The 27,277-nt window shown below is 42.2% G+C and overlaps 1 non-coding gene across 1 annotated transcript; it reads left to right on the forward strand.

Annotated features, from left to right (window-relative positions):
* The first annotated feature begins 15,411 nt into the window (after positions 1–15,411).
* Positions 15,412–15,517, forward strand: LOC144715938 (small nucleolar RNA R71). Its single transcript, XR_013584768.1, has one exon. It is a non-coding gene; the product is annotated as a small nucleolar RNA R71 (small nucleolar RNA).
* The last annotated feature ends 11,760 nt before the right edge of the window (positions 15,518–27,277 follow it).

The raw sequence follows: 27,277 nt of genomic DNA on the forward strand, positions 1-27,277 counted from the left end.
AATTGAAATTTAATAAGTAAAAATAAAAAATAAAAAATTAAAATCTTAGTTATTAATCTGATATTTGAATCTGAAATCTGTTTAACTTTAAAACAAATATTGAATCAAGAGAATAAAGCAAAAAGTATTGAATTGAAATAAATAGACTGACCTGCTCCTTGTGGTTTGACCTTTACTTACCCTAGGTTAGTGAGGTTATTGATTGTTGAATAATCTCAGATCCTCACACATTGATAAGGTAAACAAAGTCATAAAATCATTAGTTAAACACCAAAATTTGGGATTATCAACTGGCGTCGTTGCCGGGGAGCACGGTATATCCGTGAAATAAAAAAAAGTATGTTCAAATGTTTCTGTTTATTTTTGCAAAGCTGAAGGATTAAAACCCCTCAACTTATTATACTTTTAATATATTTGTTGAGATTTATGGTAGTAACAAGGTCTAAAGCTTGTGGAAGAATAGAAGAGGAGGTGACCCAACCAAGGCACTCATTTCCAGATTCATCAATTACAAAGCAAGATCAAGAAAAGCAAATCATGGCAGAAGATGGACATCCACATCAAGATAGGAGGACAATGCTAGATAGATCAACACCATCATGGAGTATAAGGCAAACTGATATAAATATAAATGTGATGTGGTTCACCGAGGAGTTGTACGCGAACTCGGCACGAGGGATGATCAAATCCCAAGTCACGAGGTGTTCGCCAACTAAGGAATGTAGTAGGTTGCCCAAACTTTGATTGACGACCTCCGTTTGACCGTCAATCTGCGGGTGGTCGGCAATTGAAAAGTTGAGCCGTGTACCGAGGAGACTCCATAAGGTCTTCCAGAAGTAGCTCGTGAAGCGTACACCTCTGTCGGACACGATCGAAGCTGGCAGGCCATGGAGGCGCACCATTTCTCAGAAGAATAGTTGTGCGACCTTCATGGCATCGGATGTCTTCGCGCAAGGCACGAAGTGCGCCATCTTTGAGAACCTGCCAACGACGACCATGACGGAGCCGTGTCGTCGTGTTGTCCGGGCCAGTCCTAGGACGAAGTCCGTGCTAATGTCATCCCAGGGACGCTTGGCATCGGTAGCAGGGTGTATAACCCGGCGCTCTTCTTGACCTGTTTGGCCAAGGGGCATACGCGGCACTGGGCAATAATGTTGCCGACGTCGCACTTCAGGAACGGCCAGTAGAATTGGTATTCTACAGTAGAGATGGTCTTGTGACATCTAAAGTGACCGTTAAGACCTCCGGCGTGACATTCCCACGTGAGGAAATCGCACAGGGACGTGCGTGGCACACATAGTCTGTCTTGATAGAACAGGTAATCGTCGGTAATGACGGAGTTCCGGTAGTCCTGGGATGGTCCCTGTCAAACTCTAGTTTTGATCGGCCCAACGTCAGGGCAAGTGTCGTATCCCTTTCGGATGGTCTCGAACCCGAAGACCTTCACCCTCGTGATGTTGAGGACATGGGCTCGTCGACTAAGCGCGTCGGCGATGACGTTGTCCTTGCCCTTCTTGTGCTTGATGACGAAGGAATAGTGCTGCAAATACTCGATCCATCTCGCATGTTGGTCACTCAACTTCTGCTGGGAGTGCAGGTATTTTGAGCGCCTCGTGATCGGAGAAGAGGACGAACTCCTTGGAAAGGAGATAGCGTTGCCAGTGTCTCAATGCTTGGACGGCTGCGTAGAACTCCTTGTCGTACGCGGAGTTGCGTAGGCTCCGGTTGTTAAGCTTCTCGCTGAAAAACTTGACGGGTTGACCCTCCTGGCTGTGGACACCACCGATCCCTACGCTTGAGGCGTCACAAGTAACCTTGAACACCTTCCCAAAGTCAGGTAGGCAGAGCACTCGCGCCTGCGTCATCAAGAGCTTCACGTGCTGGAAAGTTCTCTCGGCGGCCGGTGTCCAAGTTAACGGCTCCAGCTTGAGGCAGTCGGTGATAGGAGCCGTAACAGAGCTGAAGTTCTGTACGAAGCGTCGGTAGAAAGTAGCAAGGCCGATGAAGCTCTGTACGTTGTGGAGGCTGGCCGGTGATGGTTAGGATGTGATGGCCTGGACCTTGTCTAGGTCTGCGGCAACGCCCTAGGCAGACAGGATGAATTCGAGGAAGGCAACTTCCGATGTGAGGTAGCTACACTTCTTAGGGTGCGCATAGAAGTGTTCGTGCCGAAGGACGGTGCAGACCTCCAGAGATGGTCGAGGTGCTCCTTTCTCAACCGGCTGTAGATGAGGATGTCGTTGAAGTAGACGATGATGAACCTCTCGATAAATGCACGCAGTACCTCGTTCATGAGGCACTGAAAGGTACTCAGCACTTTGGAGAGGCCAAAGGGCATGACTCTGCACTCGCATAATCCGTCTTTTATCTTAAAGGCGGTCTTTCATTCGTCGCTGGTATGAATCCGAACCTGATGGTAGCCACTGCGTAAGTCTATCTTCGAGAAGATAGTGGCTCCAGCCATCATGGAATAGCTCTTGGATGGAGGAATGGGAAAACGGTATCGAACTGTTATCTTATTGATGGCGCGGCTGTCGCAGCACATGCGCCACGTACCATCCTTCTTTGGAGCTAGAAGAGCGGGTACCGCGCAGGGGCTGAGGCTCTCCTGGATGAGGCCCTTCGCGAGTAGTTCGCGGACCTATCGTAGTAGTTCCTCCTATCTCTGCAACTCCATCTGGTAGTGTGCCAGCATTGGCAACGAGGTGTCGGGCACGAGATCAATCGCGTGCTGGGTGCTACGTATCGGCGGTAGCTCGCCTCGCAGCTCCTCAGGAAAGACATCGCCAAACTGAGATACAAGGGCCTCGACCTGAGGTGGTCGGTGCTCTACGGGTGGATTGGCGGAGACATCGAGGGTGACGACAGGCACAAGGGCGTGTCGTCTCCCTCGCTGCCCAAGTCTCGAACGAACAAGGGGCCTCGAACAACTATGAGCCCTACGTGCTGGGTTGGGACCGGCTTGTTCGCCGGTTTTGTCATGTACAGGTGCCAAGTGACCCGTCGTCCCTGGTATAAGAACGAACACGTGTTTCATGGGAAGTACGTCACGTGGCTAGAGTGACATCGTGGTCATATAGCCAGGGACGGCCCAAGATGATGCTTCCCACTTTCATGGGAAGTACTTCAGAGAGGACACTCTCATTGTAGGCGCTCACCTTCAGTGGTACCCGACACTGGCACTTCACCGGTAGCGAAGAAGCGTCTATCCATGACACGTCGTAGGGAGTCGGATGTGGGATCGAGGTTAACCCTAGTCGGGTAACCATCATATCGGATATGGCATTGATGCAACTCCCACTATCGACGATCAATTTACACACCTTGTCGTTGATTTTGACATAAGTGGAAAGATCGATGTGCAGAGCGACACGTCTACCATGGTGTCCGGCCGGGGCTCTACTAGAGCGGTCCGAACAGGTGGGGTGGCTCGCGGTGGTGGTTGCGCCCTACTAGCATTGGGCGGGTCGACGGCTATAATGGCCAGCGGGTGGCCTACGGCTCGTGGCACCGGTGAGGGGCTCACGCGGGATACAGTGATCTAGATGTACCCGAGCTGTCCATCGGGCTCCTCGTACTCGATGGCAAACTCCTCCTCTCCGTGATAGTGATCATCGGGTGGTGGGTCCATGCCCTCCGTATAGCCGGCGTTGACGTCTCCAACGTCGATCAATAGTGCTGATGAAGCGCATTGGTTTGCCCGGTGCCCTCTTCTTTGGCACTTGAAGCACGTTACGTGTGCTTGACTGATAGTGATGCTAGGGGTGAGAGTGTCGTTCATGACGACCCGAGCAGGTGGGGTAGAACCCACTGAAGTAGCGAGGGGCGGTTCCTTGCACCCCGGTGGTCTGAGTAGCCCATATGGTCACGGGCGGGATAGTTTGAGCTAGGAACGGATCAAACCGGAGTAGTCCAGGGCACAATGGTCGCGCTAGGCGGTCTCGCCTCGTCACTCGGAGGATCCATGTGCTCAACTAGGTGATACGCCTTGTCCACCTCAACTAGGCTGCACTTGAGAACCTCCTTGCACAGGGCTGGTCTGAGCCCATGGGCGAACAATCTGATAATGACTCGCGGGTCCTCCACAAATCGACAACGCATACGACATTTCTCGAACGCCTCGATGTATTCCGTCACTTAGAGTCGACCTTGCCTAAGGTCGAGCCAAGTGAGGAACAGCAACATCTAGTACTGTCGAGGAATGTATTTGATCCGAAGCTTCTGTGCCATGTTGACCCAGGACATGATGGATCGTCCTCGTCGCTTGGCGGTGATGCGCTCGTTCTCTCATAATATCTTGGCTTGTCCACCAAGTCTCATCTCCACATATTCGACGCAGAGATCGTCGTCCATCTGGTACCACTGAAAGTAGGAGTTCATGCTTGACTCCGAGTCGATGAACTACTTTGGTTTCCGTGAACCCTCGAAGATGGTGATGTCGGCATGTACGCTCCTCTGGATGTGGGTGGGGTGCTCCTCTAGTCGTCGTTCTTCATCGTCCGAGTGCCGCTCGGACACCAGGTAGTCCTCATGACGCGGGTCGACACGTCGTCGAGGTGGGGTCAGCTCCGGGTCACTGTCGTCCCGATAGCGGGGACTACCGTCCCGAGGGGCGCGGCCCTCAGGCGTTGCTTGTGGCGGGTAACGTGGGACATCATCATCCTCCCTCGTGCCAACGGTGTGGGGGCCAGTAGAGGTCATCACGGCGGGCAGGTATGTCTGCTACCTGCTGGTGATCGTAGGGCTGGACGGTTCGTCTCGACGTGCTGCTTGGTTGGCATCCAAATCACGATCTCGTCGTTGGACGTAGTGGTCCGGTCAGGTCAGTTGGTCGGTCTCATAGTCACGGGCGTAGTCGTCCCGCGGATTTCGTCTATCCCAAACACGGGCGTCATGTGGGCCTCGAACCGGGTCTAAGTCAGGACGTTCGTGGTATAAGACGTTGTCATAACGGCAGTCGTAGTCCTCATACACGTCTTCGTCTTTGTCATAGTGGCTCCTCCATCGTGGCACGTGTCAGGCAACCCTAGGCGGGTCGTGTCATCATCCTCAAGCAGGGAACCCTGGTCCGGTTCTGTGTACAGGGGTTCGGGGGCGCATGGAGCGGATGACATGGCGCGAAAGTATGCCCCTTGCTGCCATGGCGCAAAAGTACGCCCCATGGTCTTCCGACGGGTCCTCCTGAGGTTGAAGCTGGCAGTGTACTCCTCCTCATCCTCCTGTGCCTCAGCCACGAGTAGCGGCACTCTGGAGTATGACCTCGTCAACGGGAGTCTTCCAGTGCGATCGACGATCTACGGCCATCTCTTCGTCGTAATCACTTGGAGGGGACTCCCCGCGGGAGGGCGGTGAGTCGTGTGGGGAGCTCCATAGGTCATGAGACGTGCTCGTGGGGTCTCGTGGTCCGGACGAGTCGGGGGCACCCGTAACGGCGGGTGCAGTCCCCGTGGCTTCGATAGGCGGCGGTATCGGATCAGCTACCGCTGTCGTGGGACAGTGCTTTGAGATGGCAGTAGCGTTGCCTCTCTCGTCAAGCGACGGTTCTGAACGTCGCGGGGATGTAGAACCTCCGCGTTGAGCTCGCCAGCTTGATCGCATCTCTATGGTCATCCCTAGGGAATCCTATATGTGTTTTGAAAACAATGCAATGCGATGCGATGCGGATGCAGCTAGTGATGCAAGATGCGGCGTCGGAGGCGTGCTGTGAGCAACCACAGTTTGCTCTGATACCAATTTGATGCAGAACAACGTCAAAGATGAGATCCTGCCATCACCAAGGGATGGGACTCTGTGTCGAGTGTGTCAATGCCCGACGTCTACTCCGAGGTAGTTGTCGGACAAGGGTCCCCTCCGAGGGTGACCAACGATGAAATGCGCGGGCGAGGGCTGTAGTACGTGCAGTTGCCGACAAGCAGAAGGGGAAGCCGATCCAGGGCATCGATAGAGTCGCCTGGGGACGGGGATAGACTTTCCGACCCTCGTCCGGACGAGGACATTACTGTGTCGAACGGGATAACTCCCGCTAAACAGTGCTCGCACGTGACGGGCAAACCCAACTCGTACCAAACAGGTAAGACGCTCTAGTGCAATGAAGTTTTCACTCGACCTGTCACACTCACCTAAGCAGGGGAGGGTCGTGCAGCCAAGCGCACGAGTGGTGCCAAGACAAGTCCGGAGGGGTGCCACCGAAGCGAGTGAAGACTGATAGGTCGGTAAGATCGGTCGAGTCAAAGTTCTTCCGCGGACTCTATGGCGGTGGGACAGTTCTGAGCGTCATAACAGAGGATGACGCGGGCGTCGCGAGGACCGGGTTAGGCAGGAGTGGTAGGGGCAGGAATTGGCCGGCGGTGAGCATCACCACGTTGGTTGTCACAACGTGGCACTGAGGGTGCGGCCGCGACAGTTCAGACAGCCCAAGGCAGTCGTGGCGCGGAGAGGGGGCGAGGGGAGTGCGGGCTAGCGGCAAACTCATAGCATTGCCTGTCAGCTCTAGCCGCGGCATCCCCAGAGCAGTAGGGGACCTAGGGGTCAGCGGTGGCTTAGGCTTGACGGGGCGAACTAAGGGCGGCGGCGGAGTTCCACGAGACGTTGGGAGGCGCGGAAGTTGTAGCGTCCTCGCGTGGCCAGTCAGCTCTGGCGTCGGCGGTGGCTCGGGTGCAACTGGCAGCCCAAAGGTGGCGCAGCTGTGGCTTGACGGGCAGACGAGGAAAGGCGGTGGAATCCTAGGTGACGTCGAGAAGGTGTGGGAGTCGTGCAGTCCTGGCGTGGGTGGTCAGCTTTGGCGGCGGCGGTGTCTTGGGTGCAATTTGGGGCCCGGAGATGGCATGACTCTTGCTTGACGGGGCGGACGAGGGGAGGCGGTGGGGTTCCCTGGCCTTCCCTCCTGCTCCTCTTCCTTCTCTCTTCCCTTTCTTCCTCTCCTCTTCCCTGGGAGTGGAACCCTAAACCTTCAACAAGAAACAACTTCTTCTTTCCAAATTCAACGAGGGATGAGTTAGGGTTCCCATTCTTCCCTTATATAGGAGAGGATATGGGTGACCCTTGGACCAAAAAGGACACAAGGAAACACCATAAGAAAACACGATGACGCCTATTGATAAGCCAAAAATAGGGGTGAAAATTATGGATTTTTAGCCCTTGTCGTTGTGAATTCTAGCTTATGCAATAAAATTTATAAAACTCTACTTAACATGTATAGTGATAAGTGTGAGTGTCGTCCAAGGGAAGCAAGTAGGAAGTTCAATGTGGTTATCTTTTTGGTGTTTTAATCCTAATTAGAGTGAATTTGATCTTCAACGAGGATCAAGTCACCCTAATTAGATGAGAATTGAGAAAGGGGGGTAGAAGAGGTGAGAAGAATGGAATTAATTGAATTAATTGATCCAATTGGATGGATCAAAGAATTCAATTAGAGAGGTTGGTAGGAATTTTTAATTTGGGTTTGGTTGATTTTTGCAAGTTGATAATTCAGAACTAAAATGGGGTAATTGAGTATCCTAAGAATTAAAACTAAATTTTTTAGAGTTTTCTTTTGGAATGCAATTAAATGCCCAGGTGAATCCCTCAATTTCTCCTTTCAATCCTAATCAGGGCTTGTACATGCCGCTCAAGCCAAGCGATTTAGAAGTTCAGATCAGAATAGAGATGAAGAAGCAAACAACTTAACCTATTTCATTCAAAATGCATAAAAGTTTGAATACAATGAAAGGAAAAAGTACAAAAACTGTTGATCCAGGCTGGGGCTCCTCTATGTCTTGCAGCTGTGATAGAGAACCATCAAGAATGAGCTCCCCCTCTCGAAATTTAGCTTTTATACTTAAGTTATATGGTAAAAATCACCATTTTACCCCCGTTTAGTACTTAATATTTATCTATTGATGTAGGCTGGATCTGAACATTTGTTTGGATATTTTATTATTACTTAAAGTACCATACAGATAAAAAGAGGGGATCAAGACGAACAAATCCATAAAAAATCATCTCAATCTGACTTCAGGATCAAAAGTTATTAATAAATCAATTTTAAACCAATTTAATCCATTGGATTTAAAATTGATTTATTTATTAGTTTCGTTTTTAAACAGGCAATGACGTGTCGCTCTCTCATTGGCTGGCACATTTTGAATCCTCCTTTTTGCAGAAAAGTCCTTAAAAAGCCTGGAATTGCTTTTGGACGCCGCCCAAAGGTCACTAATTTTGGGCGACCGAGTCATTAATTGCGTATATCCCCTAGCGCACTCTCTGTCCTCCAATTTCTCCTAAAAACATTAAAAATGTATATTAAAAATTGCAATAAAACCCTGTAAAATTTTAAATTGGATCTTTACGCCTGTAGTGGCGACCGAGAGCTGTTTTCAGGGTCTTTTTGCAACGAAAGTTTGTAAAAAGGCCCTTGAAAGTTCGAAAATAATAAAAATACTTCTTTTTCTATTATAAATATGCTTTTTTTCATTGAAATAAATACATTTCCTCTTCAAATAAATCTCAGAAAAATCCTAAAAATTCGTAAAAAATTCTAGAAAATTCACTAATTCATTCCCATGCTGATAAATGTCGAAATAAAATATTAAATATGCCATTTTCATTCAAAAATAATTATTTCGAGCTTCAATAAATCCTTAAAATTTCATATAATTAACAGAAAATTATGGAAAAATCAGAGATTACTTGAAAACATTATTTTCATGTAAATATATGATAAGAGCTGAATTTTAAGCTCTTTAAATGCATAAAATCATGCTAAAATCATGAAATAAAGACAAAAATTAGGGTGTTATCATATACCCCCCGACTTAGACATTGCTAGTCCGTTAGCAACATCTAAGTACTTTTCCGCATTATCATTTCTTTCATCCTGTAGGTCAGACAACAAGTGTTGGAAGTGTTAGGTGTATCAATCACAAGCGGAGGTAAAACACTAAAGGACAGTTTGAGCCACGGCCTTTTCAGGAATGTGGGGTTCCTTTCTCCTTGGGTTGAATGCCTAAGTGGATGAGAAGGGAGTGTACTCGTTTCTAGGTATGACGCTATACTCCTCAGGTAAACTCTCTACACTCATGTGAAGCTGCTCTCACCTCTCTCGCAAGCAAGATCACTCTCTCCCGGGGTGGCGGCCACCTAGTACTTGCCTCTCCATTAGCCTTTTCTCTTTCCTAAGAATAGAAGAAGCCATTTCCTCCTCCTGTTGAGCACAGAATATGGAAGACAACGAGAAGAATATATGACAGACTTGTAAGGCGTGTGATGGGGGAAATGGAAACTTTGTGAAAGAGTTAGGGTGAGCGTGAACAATGAGAGATTTATGGTCCAACGGGTGTGGTGCTACCTCAGATAACCTACTCCCAAGATTTTGAGAAGAAGTGGGGGAGATAGAAGAAATGGGACCAATGTGACGATACAAAGAATAAGAACAATAGTATCATGACTGGAAAGTTAACACCAGGAATTCTGCAAGTCAATCTCCCCCCCTTTCTGGCGACCCTTCTTTTTTTTTTTAACTTCTCTTTTTGCTTTTTCTTCTTTTCCTTCTTCCTCTTTTTTTTTTTTCGAAGAGGGGCATGACAAAAATGAAACACCTTCCATTATCTAAATGGTTTTCAAAAATCTTGTCATCACTAACATGAGTGTCATAACTGTCACATTGGTCTATAGAGGAGGGACAGAAGAATAAGATTTAGATAATGCAGAGTGAATTATGGACAGAAAAAGATACGAAGAGCCAGTATCGTAGTGATACCGTGGAAAGGGAGATAGACGTACTTGGGAGATAGGCATATCCTCGGTAGCGGAAGCAAGGTAGTGGAGTCAAGTTGTGATGGATATGGCGTGATGCGTGTGGAACAATGAGGTGGATGGAGATGGTGTATTCTGTGCATAGGACTTGGGGAATGGCTGCTCATTATCTTGGAGTGAAAAGGAACTAATGGTGTGACGAAATACATAAGTGGGATCGGCTAAGTTGAGCTGATGGAATGGGGGCTCTCAGTTCACTCATCACTCCCCGTTGAAGCATAGAGCTTCTACCCTTGACTTTCCATCATCTAATCACCTACTAGACACCCTCCCCAATTTGAAATTGAATCCACATCTCTCAGAATCACATGTGTTGCACCTCAACATGTTCTTGATCTGCTCTAAGAGCTTAACTTCCCTACACATGTTCCCTAACCACTGGATGAAAGGTATGACTCATATATATGCATGTTAAAGATGAAGACAAGCAGGTTCAATTCATATAATATTCTTTAAAATTAAATCCATGAGCCATAGTTTGCTACATAAAATGAACTAGCTCCCCCCCACTAAAACGTGCATGGTCCTCAATGCAAAGCTACTAAAATCACGAAGAGTAAAATTGAGGTTAGAAGGGCAAACAGTGATATTGAAGACATTGGGCCTGATGGCATTATGAATAAGAGATCCTGGCGATAATGCTGATTTGGTGAATCACATACGCCCGCAACTTGGTCAAAGTTACCATAGGAGACACAACAAAAATAAGGAGCTATCATAATAAAAGAAAGTAATGTAAAGAAAATAAATCCTAAAACATAATGAAAAGAAAACAAATCTTGTTGAGACTCTTAAGTAGATGGTGCAGTCGCTGCTTCTAAAGAAATGTCTTCATTGGGGGGATGCGGCTCGTGTTCGAGGAAGGGTTTCAAACGTTGCCCATTGACCTTGAATTCAGGTCCATGTGTTGGATCTCGAATGAGGACAGACCCAATGTCAAACTGTCGGCATACTACGTAAGGTCCATCCCATCTTGATTTAAGCTTTCCTGGAAAAAGTTTAAGTCGAGAATTATATAGCCATACTTTTTGGTCAGGGGCAAAAACTTTCCTGTGTATGTGTTGATCATGGAATGCTTTCATCTTGGCTTTGTAGATGCGTGAATTTTCATATGCTTCATTACGCAACTCCTCCAATTCATGCAACTTCAATAAACGATGTTCACTTGCATCATCTAAAGATAGATTAAGTTTCTTGATAGCCCATAAAGTGCGATGTTCGATTTCTAAAGGAAGATGACAAGCTTTTCTAAACACCAACCTGAATGGCGACATTCCTAACGGAGTTTTATATGCAGTCCGATACGCCCATAACGCGTCAGGCAGCTTGCTCGACCAATCCTTCCCATTAGGGTGAATAATTTTCTTCAAGATTTTTTTAATTTCTCTATTTGAGACTTCCACTTGCCCATTGGCTTGAGGATGATAAGGGGTGGTAAGACGATGATGAACTCCATATCGTTTTAACAATTCCTTGAAGACTTTGTTATTGAAGTGAGTTCCACCATCACTAATAATGGCTCGTGGGCATCCAAACCGGGAAAAGATATTGTCCTTGACAAATTTAACAACCTCTTTATGATCATTTTTTCGTGTTGGTATGGCTTCTACCCACTTAGAGACATAATCAATACCTACCAAAATATATTCGTATCCAAAAGATGGAGGAAAGGGTCCCATGAAATCAATGCCCCAAAGATCAAACAACTCAACTTCAATAATAGGATTTAAGGGCATAGAAGCGTTGCGACCTACATTGACCACTGCTTCACAGCGAATGCATCTCTTGCAGAATTTGTATGCATCCCGATGAAGGTGGGGCCAATAAAAGCCACACCGCAAGACCTTATGTGCAGTGATCTTAGAGGCGTAGTGTCCTCCACACAATGATGAGTGACACAACTCTAATACCCTCCATTGTTCATCCTCGGGTATACATCTTTTAAAAATTTGGTCAACTCCCAATCTAAATAGTTCAGGCTCATCCCAATAGTAATACTTAATATCCTTAAAAAACTTTTTTCGATCATCATAATCCCAACCCTGTGGTAATTGACCGGTTACCAAGTAATTTACTATATGAGCATACCAAGGTAATTTCCGCGTAGTAATTCCTAGAATATGCTCGTCAGGAAAAGAATCCATAATGGGGCTTAGAGAAGACATCGATAAGCGGGAGAGGTGATCGGCTGCCCCGTTATCCACTCCACGCCAATCTCTAATTTCTATGTCAAACTCTTGCATTAGCAGAATCCATCTCATTAATCTAGGTTTTGTCTCTTTCTTGCTTAACAAATGTTTAAGTGCAGCATGATCTGAAAAGACTATGATCTTACTCCCAATCAGGTAAGATCGAAATTTATCTAAAGCAAAGACAATTGCAAGTAATTCCTTTTTTGTGGTAGAATAATTTATCTGAGCAGCGTCGAGAGTCTTACTTGTGTAGTAAAGAGCTGTAGGTTTCTTGTCTTTGCGTTGCCCCAAGACAGCTCCCACTGCGTAATCTGAAGCATCACAAAAAATTTCAAAGGGTTCACTCCAATTTGGAGCTTGTAAGATGGGAGCTGTAACTAATGCCTTTTTAATCAAATTAAAAGCCAACTTGCATTCATCATTCAAAATAAGTTCTTTGTCTTTAGATAGAAGCAAAGTGAGAGGTTTAGCTACTTTGGCAAAATCCTTAATAAAGCGACGATAAAAGCCTGCATGGCCCAAGAAACCCCTAAGTTGCTTTAGGGTCGATGGAAGTTGAAGCTCCTTGATGATCTCGATCTTTGCCTTGTCCACCGCCAGCCCCTCCTCGCTGATATGGTGACCTAGGACAATCCCCATGTCCACCATAAAATGGGATTTCTCCCAACTGAGCACTAACTTGTTTTCTTCGCAAATCTGTAACACTTTATCCAAGTTAGACAAACAACACTCAAAAGATTCACCAAACACAGAAAAGTCATCCATGAAAACTTCAAGGCATGTACCAATTAGATCAAAAAAGATTGCACTCATGCACCTTTGAAAGGTTGCTGGTGCATTACAAAGTCCAAATGGCATTTTTCTAAAGGCAAATGTTCCTAAAGGACACGTGATCGTAGTTTTATCTTGGTCACTTTCATGAATGCTAATTTGATTGTATCCCGAGTACCCATCTAAGAAACAATAAAAACTTTGTCCAGCTAATTTTTCAAGTATTTGATCAATGAAAGGTAGAGGATAATGGTCTTTTTTTGTTGCTAGATTTAACTTTCAATAATCTATGCATACTCGCCAACTCGATGCTACCCTAGTCTGGATCTCTTCTCCATCCTGATTTTTTTGGACAGTAATCCTTGTTTTTTTAGGTACTACATGAATTGGGCTAACCCACTTACTATCTGAAATTGGGTAAATGAATCCTGCTTTCAGCCATTTGGTAATTTCTTTTGACACCACATCACAAAGATAAGGATTTAGTCTACGTTGATGTTGTACTGAGGGCTTGGATCCTTCCTCGATAAAAATTCTATGCTGGCAGACATCAGGGCTAATTCCCTTGATGTCGTCTATGGTCCATCCAATAGCGCTCTTGTGTTGTCGTAATACATCTAATAGGTTAAGTTCCTGCTCCATGGTGAGGGTTGAAGAGATGATAACGGGATGTGTCCTTCTTGGACCTAAAAAAGCATATTTAAGGTGAGAAGGAAGAGGTTTCAATTCTAATTCGTTAGTGGGCATAGATATGTAGTCATTCATACTTCCACCCTTCGTTTCACTACGGTCATCCTTTTCCCCCTCATAAACACTCTCATTCACCGCCATCACATCATACATTACTTTCTCTATGGCATTGCATTCATCATCATCATCATCTAGGGAACATGCATAAATATCTTCCTGGCTACTATTGGGGTATTTCATCAATTGAGAAATTGGTAATTCAACCTCTTCTTTTCCCATGCGCAATTTAATTATTCCTTCATCCCAATCAGTGTTCACTCTTGCTGTAGCTAGGAATGGGCGTCCTAAAATAATGGGTGCATGACTAATTTTTCCTGAAATTTTTACATCCACTACTATAAAATCCACAGGAAATGAGCATTTTTCTACTTTCATCACCACATCCACCAGCTGTCCACATAGTCTTCTAATTGATCCGTCCGCTAACTGCAATTCTAAATTTACGGGTTGTAGTTCACCAAATTTAAAGGTCTCAAATAAAGCCTTAGGCATGATATTCACACTTGCTCCTGAATCGAGTAAGGCTTTGGTGAATACTTCCCCCCTAATCTCACATTTAATCACTGGTGCTCCTAGATCTTTGCGCTTTTGAGGTAATTCATGCAGAAATATTGAACTAATATTCTCAGAAAGTTGAATCCTTTTTTGCTTCCTAGGGGGTGTGCACAGGTTTTTCACAAATTTGGAATAATCAGGGATGTACTGTATCGCATCTAAAATAGGAATTTCAACAGTGGCCTCTTTCAAATACTCAAGAAGTGGGCTATCTTTTGATTTCTCTTTCTTCGCTTGTAAGGCACTAGGGAAAGGGATAGGCGGGCAATATGCTTTCAAGTCGGGTTCCTTTTCCACATTTTCCTCCACCCCTACTTCTTCATCTTCTTGCAATTCCTCCAATTTATCCTCTACTTCCTTTGGTTTCTCTACAACTGCAAATGGAGTAGACAATTCTTTCCCATTTCTAAGTTTTGATATAGCACTTAGTTCTCCTATTTCTTGTTTTTCAGTCATGGCATGCATGTTATGAATATGCTCATTAACTACACTATACATGTCATCAACATAAAGTAAATTACTAGGATTAATACAGGCCTGAGTAGGGAGTTTACCTGGTTTGGCGCCCATCTTCATGGGGTCTTCACAAGTACCTTGTGGTGCTCCCCCGTGCACAAATTGTTGACCGCTGTGAAGACCAACCTCCGCCTTGAGCTTTTCCATTTCCCGCAGATGCCTCTCCTCCATTTCTTCAAAAAGCTTGATCATCCTCTTCTTGTCTTCTTGCAGCTCCTCGATTACCTTGGTGAGAGTCGCATTAGTGGGATCTGAAAAAATTTGGTAAGGTTGATAATGTTGTTGGTAATGGGGATTGTTCGCCTTGGGTTGAAACTGTTGTTGGGGTGGTCGATTGTTGTTGTTCCATCCCTGTCCTCTTAAGTTTCCTCTAGCGGCCCATTGACCATTGCTCCCATCCTGCCTGCCTATAGCATTCACTTCTGAAATCATGGGGCATTCTTCTCCGGTGTGGCTATCACTTGAGCACATTTCACATCGATTTATTTGGTTGGGTGCTCCTCCACTATTCTGACCCTGCCATAATGAAATCATTTTTTCGTTCATCTTTTCCATGGCTTTTCCCATCATGACACCTATCTGTTTTTCAATTCGATCCATAGTAATCTGGGGTTCAACCCCCCTAACATCCAACAATCCACCCTTCCGAGGGGTAACCCTAACATGATCGGAGGCATCTTGGTGATAGGCTAAATTGTCGAACATCTTTTGTAGGAGTGCCATGGCTTCATCTTCGTACATATCTGCTATCGCTCCTCCACTTGAGATATCAACTCTTCCTTTTTGCACATCATTCAAGCCTTCATAAAAGATTTGAACTAACTCCCATTTTTGAATGCCACGGTGGGGGCACTTCCTAATGAGCCCCATCAATCTCTCCCATGCTTCACTAAAGGTATCATTTCCCTGCTGAAAAAATCTAATCTCCCTTCTGAAAGAGTTCGTCCTCACCACTGAATAATATCTTTTTAGAAAGCTCTTCTCCATATCATTCCACGATTCAAAATTTGTCCCCAATGTTCTAAACCAATCCTTGGCTCTATCCTTAAGGGCATGAGGGAATAATTTCATTCTCACAGCTTCCTTCGAAATTCTGCGATAAGTGCAACTGTCGCAGGCTTCGTAAAAATTTTCTAAGAAGTCATAGGGCTCTTCGTTTGCCTTCCCTAAAAAGGATGGTAATAACTGAAATTGGTGTGGGTCAATTCTAAACATCACATCATCTCCAATAGGGGCAGATATCCTGGTTAAGATCGGGGTTTCCGCTGGTGTGGAATATTCTCTGATCCTCCTACGTCCATCGTTAACTACCTCAGGATTTCCTTTCCCATTTCCTATTGGGTCCATTGGTAAGGTTCTAATCAACGTCTCCTCTACGAATGTAGGTTCGGTGAAAGATGATTCGGGTGTGGTGCAGTCTACTATAGGGGAATTTCTGTCACTGCTCCCTGATTCAAATCCAGACCTAAACTTCATACAAAACCACTAATTCAAACACAACACCCGTTAGTCGTTAGCCACCAAATCACTTTGAATTTAAAATTGATGACAATGCTTCTAATAAAAAAAATTCGATCAACACTTGCCCGATTTTGTTTATGAATAAAGGCACATTGAATTCCATAGCGTTGCCTCCCCGGCAACGGCGCCAATTGATAAGCCAAAAATAGGGGTGAAAATTATGGATTTTTAGCCCTTGTCGTTGTGAATTCTAGCTTATGCAATAAAATTTATTAAACTCTACTTAACATGTATAGTGATAAGTGTGAGTGTCGTCCAAGGGAAGCAAGTAGGAAGTTCAATGTGATTATCTTTTTGGTGTTTTAATCCTAATTAGAGTGAATTTGATCTTCAACGAGGATCAAGTCACCCTAATTAGATGAGAATTGAGAAAGGGGGGTAGAAGAGGTGAGAAGAATGGAATTAATTGAATTAATTGATCCAATTGGATGGATCAAAGAATTCAATTAGAGAGTTTGGTAGGAATTTTTAATTTGGGTTTGGTTGATTTTTGCAAGTTGATAATTCAGAACTAAAATGGGGTAATTGAGTATCTTAAGAATTAAAACTAAATTTTTTAGAGTTTTCTTTTGGAATGCAATTGAATGCCCAGGTGAATCCCTCAATTTCTCCTCTCAATCCTAATCAGGGCTTGTACATGCCGCTCAAGCCAAGCAATTTAGAAGTTCAGATCAGAATAGAGATGAAGAAACAAACAACTTAACCTATTTCATTCAAAATGCATAAAAGTTTAAATACAATGAAAGGAAAAAGTGCAAAACTGTTGATCCAGGCTTGGGCTCCTCTCTTTCTTGCAGGTGTGATAGTAAACCATCAAGAATGAGCTCCCCCTCTCGAAATTTAGCTTTTATACTTAAGTTATATGGTAAAAATCACCATTTTACCCCCGTTTAGTACTTAATATTTATCTATTGATGTAGGCTGGATCTGAATGATCCAGCCGTACAGATAGAAAGAGGGGATCAAGATGAACAAATCCATAAAAAATCATCTCAATCTGACTTCAGGATCAAAAGTTATTAATAAATCAATTTTAAACCAATTTAATCCATTGGATTTAAAATTGATTTATTTATTAGTTTCGTTTTTAAACAGGCAATGACGTGTCGCTCTCTCATTGGCTGGCGCATTTTGAATCCTCCTTTTTGCAGAAAAGTCCTTAAAAAGCCTGGAATTGCTTTTGGACGCCGCCCAAAAGTAATTGTGTATATCCCCTAGCGCACTCTCTGTCCTCCAATTTCTCCTAAAAACATTAAAAATGTATATTAAAAATTGCAATAAAACCCTGTAAAATTTTAAATTGGATCTTTACGCCTGCAGTGGCGACCGATAGCTGTTTTCAGGGTCTTTTTGCAACGAAAGTTTGTAAAAAGGCCCTTGAAAGTTCGAAAATAATAAAAATACTTCTTTTTCTATTATAAATATGCTTTTTTTCATTGAAATAAATACATTTCCTCTTCAAATAAATCTCAGAAAAATCCTAAAAATTCGTAAAAAATTCTAGAAAATTCACTAATTCATTCCCATGCTGATAAATGTCGAAATAAAATATTAAATATGCCATTTTCATTCAAAAATAATTATTTCGAGCTTCAATAAATCCTTAAAATTTCATATAATTAACAGAAAATTATGGAAAAATCAGAGATTACTTGAAAACATTATTTTCATGTAAATATATGATAACAACCGAATTTTAAGCTCTTTAAATGCATAAAATCATGCTAAAATCATGAAATAAAGACAGAAATTAGGGTGTTATCACCTACGACCTGAGGAAATCAAAGCAACCGGAAGAACTGCGACGTGTTGACAAAAGGGGGGGGGGGAAGGGGAGATCCTTATAAGGATGAACCTCCCTCCTTACACATGACCATAACGAGTCGGAAAGCGACAAACGACGAAGAACAAAACCAAAAACGACGAACGAAATGAAGATGTAAAAACAATGATAGAGTGTCCGTCACCCGAGATACTTAAATCCGGGCGTGCGTACCATCACCTTGGCTAACCGCACGGCTGATGCTCTCGAGGACGACGGTGACGTCTCCGAAGACGTTTCCAGGGTTGCGGTTGGGGCTGCGCCATCACAGATAGAGATAGAGAAAGAGAACGAGAAAGAGAAAGAGATAGAGATAGAGATAGAGATAGAGATAAAGATAGAGATAGATAGAGATAGAGACAAAGATACATATAGATATAGCATTAGAGATAAAAAGAGAGATATACATAGAGTGGAGATAGAGATAGAGATAGAGATGGAGGTAAAGATTGAGATAGAGATAGAGATAGAGATTGAGATAGAGGTAAAGATAGCAATAGATAGAGATAGAGATAGAGATACATATAAATATAGCGATAGAGACAAAGAGAAAGATATAAATAGAGATAGAGATAGAGATAGAGATAGAGATGGAGATAGACATAGAGGTAGAGAAAGAGATATAGATGAGATAGAGATAAAGGTAGAGATAAAGATAGAGATAGAGATAGAGATAGATGTAGAGATAGAGGTAGAGATAGAGATAGAGATAGAGATAGATATAGAGATAGATATAGAGATAGAGATAGATATAGAGATAGAGATAGAGATAGAGATAGAGATAGAGATAGAGATAGAGATAGAGATAGAGATAGAGATAGACATAGAGATAGAGATAGAGATAGAGATAGACATAGAGATAGAGATAGAGATAGAGATAGAGATAGAGATAGAGATAGAGATAGAGATAGAGATAGAGATAGAGATAGATATAGATATAGAGATAGAGATAGAGATAGATATAGAGATAGGGATAGAGATAGGGATAGAGATAGAGATGAAGATAGAGAGAAGGATAGAGATGGTGAAATGGATATATATATATAGATTGAGATAGAGTTACATTTAGTGACGGAGAAAGAGATAGAGATAGTGATGGAGATAGAGATAAAGGAGGAGATAGAAATAGAGATGGTGATAGAATTAGTAAAAGAGATAGTGATGGAGCAGCACCACCCACAGTTGCTGAAACGTCTTGGGATAGTATCACCCTCCCTCCTGACATCACCAGCTGTACGTGTTCAGCCTACTCGGCAAGCCAAGGCGACAGTACGTACGCCCGGGTAGTGGGCACGTTAGCTAACTTTTTTGTCTTCGCTTTCGTTCAATGTTTTGATATTCAATCCACGTCGTTCGCTGTTTTGAATGCAGTTATGGTCATATGGAACAAGGGAAGATCCACGCTATAAGGATCTTCTCCCTCCCTATTTTCCTAGTTATTTTGTCTTCGCGTCTTTCTTTGGTTTTGTGTTTTTAATGCATGTTTACGGTTCACCCACATCCACCTACAAAACAGAACGTAGGGTGCCCCAATTCACACCCTTGTTGAATTTTGAACAGAAGTGTTTTTTTCATGTTGAGATTTTGAGCATAATTTTGAACGTAGCTTCCCTCGGATTTGTTGTTGCATGGATCTTCACCAATCTTAGAAACTTCCGCCGACCCTCGCTGAGGCGTTGCGTCATTTGTCTGAATTTCATAGAACATTGCTTACGGCCGCGACTACATTTTGGGCATCAAATTACTACGCACCTTCGTGGTAGATCCGACACTCTCTCATTGGGTCTAAGTGATTCAATAGTGGTGTTTTCTTCCATTTATGATTCTTCCGCGCAGTTGTACATTTGTTCCATTGTGAACCATTGATGCAATTGGGCATTCTGCTTGTTAGGCGTCTCCGTGATTACTATGAAAGGTTGGACGGGCCTCGATTCAAATCTGTCTTGGACGTATCCTGACTTTCTCGGAGGCGACTTTCTCCTACGGCTGCACTTGGACCTAGAGCCAGGTTGATATGATCAATTGAAGAATCTACTCTGACCTCTAGTTATTCTCATCTACGATGACCCGTTGCGGCCATAAATTATTGGAGCACAATCTACAGAGCCAGCTGTTGGAACACAATCTATAGGAACACAAAAGGTCGCTTCGTTTTCCCTTTTCATTTACAGTATTAATTACTTTTCTCTGTGTCGATCTCTAATTGCGCATTGCCTCGAGTGATCTTAATCGTGAATTGAGGAATAACCACCCTGTTGTGTTAGAAAATTTTCTTATTTGGTATTGGAACCAGTCATCTAATTTTGATAGCGTCGACAAACTTGGACAACAAACGTCCCCCATATTGAAAGTCCATTTGATCTGACTTTGTGGATCATTGGATGCTTGATTGATTGACAAAACCCGTCGTGTGTAGTCTAATTGATTTGCACCTTGCTTCATTGATTATCAATATATTTCTCCATATTAATTCCTCAAATCATTTTATCATTCCACATCATTTACATTTTATTTTGGTGATTATCATCTTGACAGAACATGAGGTATCATTGCCGATCGTCGTGTTACATCAAATTGGTATCAGAGTCGATCGTGCTAACCTCCGTGCCTAGCACCGTCGGTTTTAGATATATTAAAAAAAAAAAATTGTACGTCTTGCACGCATTCATTTCTTGAAATTCATTTTACATGCATTATACATCGCATTCTAGTCATCATTGCATCATCTTAGATAGGAACCCTAGAGGACGAGATACCTAGCCATAGGATGGTTCAAACAGGGGCAACCAATGGTCCGTATAGGATGATGCATAGAGATAGAGATAGAGATAGAGATACAGATAGAGATAAAGATAGAGATAGAGATACAGATAGAGATAGAGATAGAGATAGAGATAGAGATAGAGATAGAGATAGAGATAGAGATAGAGATAGAGATAGATATAGAGTTAGAGATAGAGATACAGATACAGATACATATATAGATAGATATAGAGGTAGAGATGGAGAAAGAGATAGAGATAGAGATAAAGATAGAGACGAAACTAGAGATAGAGATCGAGATACAGACAGAAATTGATATAGAGATAGAGATACAGATAGAAATACGGAAAGAGATAGAGATGGATAGAGAAAGAGATAGAGATTAAGATGGAGATAGAGATAGAGATAGATATAGCGATAGAGATAGAGATAGAGATAGAGATAGAGATAGAGATAGAGATAGAGATAGAGATAGAGATAGAGATAGAGATAGAGATAGAGATAGAGATAGAGATAGAAATAGAGATAGAGATACAAATAGAGATAGAGATAGAAATAAATAAAGAGAGAGAGATAGAGATACAGATAGAGATATAGATACAGATAAAGATGGCTAGGGAGGTAGAGATGGAGATAGAGATAGAGATAGAGATAACGATAGAGATAGAGATGGAGATAGAGATAGAGATACAGATAGAGATAGATATATAGAGATAGATAGATATAAAGATACAGATAAAAATATACTTTGAGATAGAGATTGAGCTAGAGAAAATAATAGAGATCAAGATAGAGATAGAGAGAGAGAAAGAAATAGATATACAGATGGAGATATGGATATAGATACGACAGAGATAGAGATAGATATAGGGATAGAGATGGAGATACAGATACAAATACAGATAAAGATAGATATAGAGGTAGAGATGGCGATAGAGATAGAGATAGAGATCGAGATAGAGATAGAGATACAGATAGAGATATAGATATAGATATAGATACAGATAGAAATAGATATAGAGACAGAGATACAGATAGAGTTACGGAAAGAGATAAAAATAGAGATAGATAAAGAGATAGGTATAAAGATCAAGAAAGAGATAGAGATAACGATATAGATAGAGATAGAGATAGAGATAGAGATAGAGATAGAGATCGAGATAGAGATAGAGACAGAGATAGAGATAGAGAGAGAGATATAAATATAGATAGAGAGCGAGATAGAGGTAGAGATAGAGATAGAGATAGAGATAGAGATAGCGATAGAGAAGGAGATAGATATAAAGATAGAGATAGATGTAGAGATAGAGATAGACAGAGAGATAAAGATAGAGATAGAGATACAGATACAGATAGAGATAGAGATAGAGACAGAGAAAAGGATAGAGATAGAGATAGAGAGAGATTGATATAGAGATAGAGAAAGAGATAGATAACGAGATAGGTATCAAGATGGAGATAGAGATAGAGACAGAGACAGAGATAGAGATAGAGATAGAGATACAGATAGAGAGAGAGATATAAATATAGATAGAGAGAGAGATAGAGGTAGAGATAGAGAGAAAGGTAGAGATAGAGATAGAGATAGCGATAGAGAAGGAGATAGATATAGAGATAGAGATAGATGTAGAGATAGAGATAGAGAGAGAGATAAAGATAGAGATACAGATACAGATACAGATAGAGATAGAGATAGAGATAGAGGTAGAGATAGAGATAGAGATAGAGGTAAAGATAGGAATAGAGATAGAGATAAAGGTAGACGTAGAGATAGAGATAGAGATAGAGATAGAGATAGAGATAGCAATAAAGATAGAGATCGAGATAGGGATAGAGATAGAGATAGAGATAGAGATAATGATGTAGATAGAGATAGAGATAATGATGTAGATGGAGATAGAGATAGAGAGAGAGATAGAGAGAGATAGAGATAGAGATCGAGATAGAGATAGAGATATATATAAATATAGAGATAGACATAAAGATAGCGAGAGAGATAGCGATATAGGTGAACATAGAGTTAGAGATAGAGATAGAGATAGAGATATTGATAGAGACAAAGATAGAGATAGAGATAGAGATACAGGTAGATATAGAGTTAAAGACAGATAGAGATAACGATAGAGATAGAAATATAGATAAATATAGAGATAGAGAGAGAGTTAGACATAGAGATAGAGATAGAGATAGAGATAGCGATAGAGATAGAGATAGAGAGAGAGATCAAGATAGAGATAGAGATAGAGATAGAAATAAAGGTAGAGATAGAGCTAAATTTAGAGATAGAGATAGAGATAGTGCTAAGGATAGAGATAAAGAAAGAGATACAGAGAGAAATAGAGATAGAGATAAAGAAAGAAATAGAGATAGAGATAGAGCATGAGAAAGAGATAGAGATAAAGATAAATATAGAGATAGAGATAGGGATAGAAATAGAGAAAACGATGGAGATATAGATAGATATAGAGATACAGATAGAGATAGAGATAGATATAGAGATAGAGATAGAGATAGAGATAAAGATAGAGAAATAGATAGAGATAGGTATACAAATGGAGATAGAGATAGCGATAGAGATAGAGATATGGACAAAGATATAGATAACGATAGAGAGAGCGATAGAGATTAAGATGGAGATAGAAAGTGAGATAGGGATAGAGATAGAGATAGAGACAGAGATATAGATATGTGTAGAGATGGAAATAGAAATAGAGGCAAAGATAGAGATAATTATGTAGAGAGATAGAAATTAAGATATAAGTAGATATATATATCTAGAGAAAGAGATAGAAACAGAGATAGAGATAGAGAAACAGATAGACCTAGATATCGAGATTAGGATAAAGAAGATATAGAGATAGAGATAGAGAAAGATAAATTGAAAGAGATCCCAATAGAGATAGAGATAGATATAGAGATTGAGTTAGAGTTAGAAATAGAGATAGAGAAAGAAATAGAGATTGATAGAGATAGAGATAGAGCTACAGATAGATATAGAGGTATAGATAGAGATAGAGAGAGAGACATATATACAAATAGAGATAAAGAGAGAGGTAAAGATAGAGATAGTGATAAAGATAGAGATTGAGATAGAGATAGAGATAGAGATAGTGATAGAGATAGTGATAGAGATAGAGATTGAGATAGCGATAGAGATAGAGATAGAGATAGAGATAGAGATAGAGATAGAGATAGAGATACAGATACAGATACAGATACAGATACAGATAGAGATAGAAATAGATAATGAGATGGAGATATAGACAGAGATACAGATAGAGATAGAGATAGAAATAGAGATAGAGATAGAGATAGAGATAGATATAGAGATAGAGATAGAGACATAGATACTGATACAGATAAAGATAGATATGGAGGTAGAGATGGAGATAGAGATAGAGATAAAGATAGAGATGGAGATACAGATAGAGATACAGATAGAAATAGAGATAGAGATAGAAAGAGAGATTGAGATAAAGATAAAAATACAAATATATGATGGAGGACCATCTCAAGGACGATGCCACGATGACGAAGAACCATCTCGAGGATGACGTGACGGGATGTCGTTAGCCACGCCGAGCAGGTCGCGCCGACGCTTGCCACCCAGGTTTAAGTACCCCGCGTAAGAACTTTTATCTTTTTACTTTTTTCATGTGTGTTTGTATTTTCAGATTCGTGGACTGGGCCAATGTTGTTGGGCCCCGTCCTCGTCATTTTTACTTTTTATGTTTGTATTTTGAATTTGTAAGGAGAGGCCGAACCACGTCTCGTGACGGTTCGTCCTCTCCCACGTTCACTTGGCACCCATCCTCACTATATAAGGGGATGGCATGCCCAAGGAACACCTTGGAGTCATTTGTTGAAAGAATTTTTACAACTCTTGTCTCCACATATCATAGTGAGTAGAGTAGAGGGAATTGGCTATTCTCGCCCACGTCGAGACCACTCCGTGGAGTAGAGCCCGCGTCCCCTATGTCGAGACCACTCCGTGGGAACGCGTTCAATGTCTTCGTCGAGATCACTCCGAAGAAGCTAAAAGATTCAAGAATTCCTCTCTTCTTGAAGCCAAGAAGCCCTCCGTCGAGATCACTCCGAAGGGTCTCAAGGATTCAAGAAAGCGTCACCAACGGAGAAGCATCGTCAACCGTCACCGTCGAGATCACTTTGGGTACGCGTCGCCGTTGTTCCTCCCCAAGATTTCACCAACCTCCTCCAAGAACGCCCTCTCCTTGGGAATCTTGGGTTGTTAGTCCCCAAGAAACGTCCAAGAAACCTCTTCTTGGAGGTTATCATCCCCGCCGCCGCCGTCGTCCGCCGCCACCATCGACCTCCTCCAAGATCCATCCAAGAAGATCAAGAAACGCCCCTCTATCACAGACTTCTTGGGTCGTTATTTTCAAGAACCCTCTTCTTGGAGGCTATCGTCCCTGCCGCCGCCATCATCCGCCGCCGCCATCGCCATCCACCAAGAACCACCAAGATTTCAAGAAACCGCCACCCTCTTGGCGTTCTTGATCAACTACCGCTCAAGAACCCCAAGGTTTCAAGAAACCACCACCTTCTTGGCATTCTTCATCTACTACCGCTCAAGAACGAGCAAGGCTTCAAGAAATTATCACCTTCTTGGCGTTCCTGATCAACTACTGCGCAAGAAATTCAAGAATTGACACGAGTCACCATCCAGAGGCATTCTTGGGGTGATTACAAGCCAAGAACCCCATCCTCCACCCTTGTTGTGCCTCACCCACACGGAATCTCCCATCGCCTTTGACTACGTCGAGACACCATTTCCCACGCTGTGGAATATCGACGTACAAGGTACCCTCTTGTCTCCCCTCCGTCATTCCCAGTATTATTACCGCCTTCAGTGTCGTCTTCCCCTATCTCGTCCGCTGCCCTCTTTCAATATAATCTACGGATAGGGTTAGCCACATCCGTCGAGAGATAGGATCTTATTTTTGTGGTTGAAAGGATATTCGTTGATTTGAACGTCGAACATCTTAGGGCCGTCACACGCCCCTTACCTCGTAGTCGTCTATTCGGTCAAGAGGGTCATTGGGAGTATGATCTAGGGTCAATATCTTCCCCTTCAACGGTGAGGTCTTCTTCCCTGCTTGTAAACGACCGAGTCTTGCTCATTCGACGTTTTCTTCATCGTCATATATTCATATCATTCATGAAATTATTCATCGAATTCTTGTGGCGTAATATGAGCCGATCGATCCCGGCCGATCGTATTACATCAATATACCTAGCGATAGAGATTGGGATAGTCAAAGTGATAGAGATAGAGATAGAGATAGAGATAGAAATAGATATAGAGATGGAGATAGAGAGAGATACGGATAGAGATAGAGATAGAGATAGAGATAGAGATAGAGATAGAGATAGAGATAGAGATAGAGATAGAGATAGATATAGAGATAGAGATATAGATACAGATACAGATATAGAGATAGATAGATATAGAGGTAGAGATGGAGAAAGAGATAGAGATAGAGATAGAGATCGAGATAGAGATAGAGATATAGATAGAGATACAGATAGAAATAGATATAGAGATAGAGATTCAGATAGAGATATGGAAAGAGATAGAGATGGATAGAGAAAGAGATAGAGATTCAGATGGAGATAGAGATAGATATAGAGATAGAGATAGAGTTAGATATAGAGATAGAGATAGAGATAGAGATAGACATAGAGATAGAGATAGAGATACAAATAGAGATAGAGATAGAGATAGATATACAAAGAGAGATAGAGATAGAAATAAATAAAGAGATAAATATAGAGACAGACATAGAAATACAAATAGAGATATAGGTACAGATAAAGATGGCTATGGAGGTAGAGATGCAGATAGAGATAGAGATAGAGATAACGATAGAGATAGAGATGGAGATAGAGATAGAGATACAGATAGAGATAGAGAAATAGAGATAGATAGAGATAAAGATACAGATAAAAATATACGTTGAGATAGAGATGGCGATATAGAAAGTGATAGAGATCGAGATAGAGATAGCGATAGAGATAGGAATAGATATACAGATGGAGATACGGATAGAGATACGACAGAGATAGAGATAGATATAGAGATAGAGATGGAGATACAGATACAGATAAAGATAGATATAGATGTAGAGATGGCGATAGAGATAGAGATAGAGATAAAGATAGAGACAAAGATAGAGATAGAGATCGAGATAGAGATAGAGATAGAGATACAGATAGAGATACAGATAGAAATAGACCTAAAGATAGAGATAGATCTAGCTATAGAGTTCAAGATATAGATAGAGATAGAGACAAATATAAAGATAAAGTTAGAGATAGATGGAGATTTTGCTAGAGCGAGAGATACAGATACAGATAGAGATAGAGATAGAGATAGAGATAGAGATAGAGATAGAGACAGAGGTAGAGATAGAGATAGAGACAGATATAGGGATAGAGATAGAGATAGACATAGAGATAGACATAGAGATGAAGATAGCGATAGAGATAGAGATAGAGATAGAGATATAGACAGAGATAGAGATAGAGATAGACATAGAGATATAGACAGAGATAGAGATAGAGATAGACATAG

This window comes from Wolffia australiana, chromosome 19, assembly GCF_029677425.1.
Source record: "Wolffia australiana isolate 7733 chromosome 19, ASM2967742v1".
NCBI lineage: Eukaryota > Viridiplantae > Streptophyta > Magnoliopsida > Alismatales > Araceae > Wolffia > Wolffia australiana.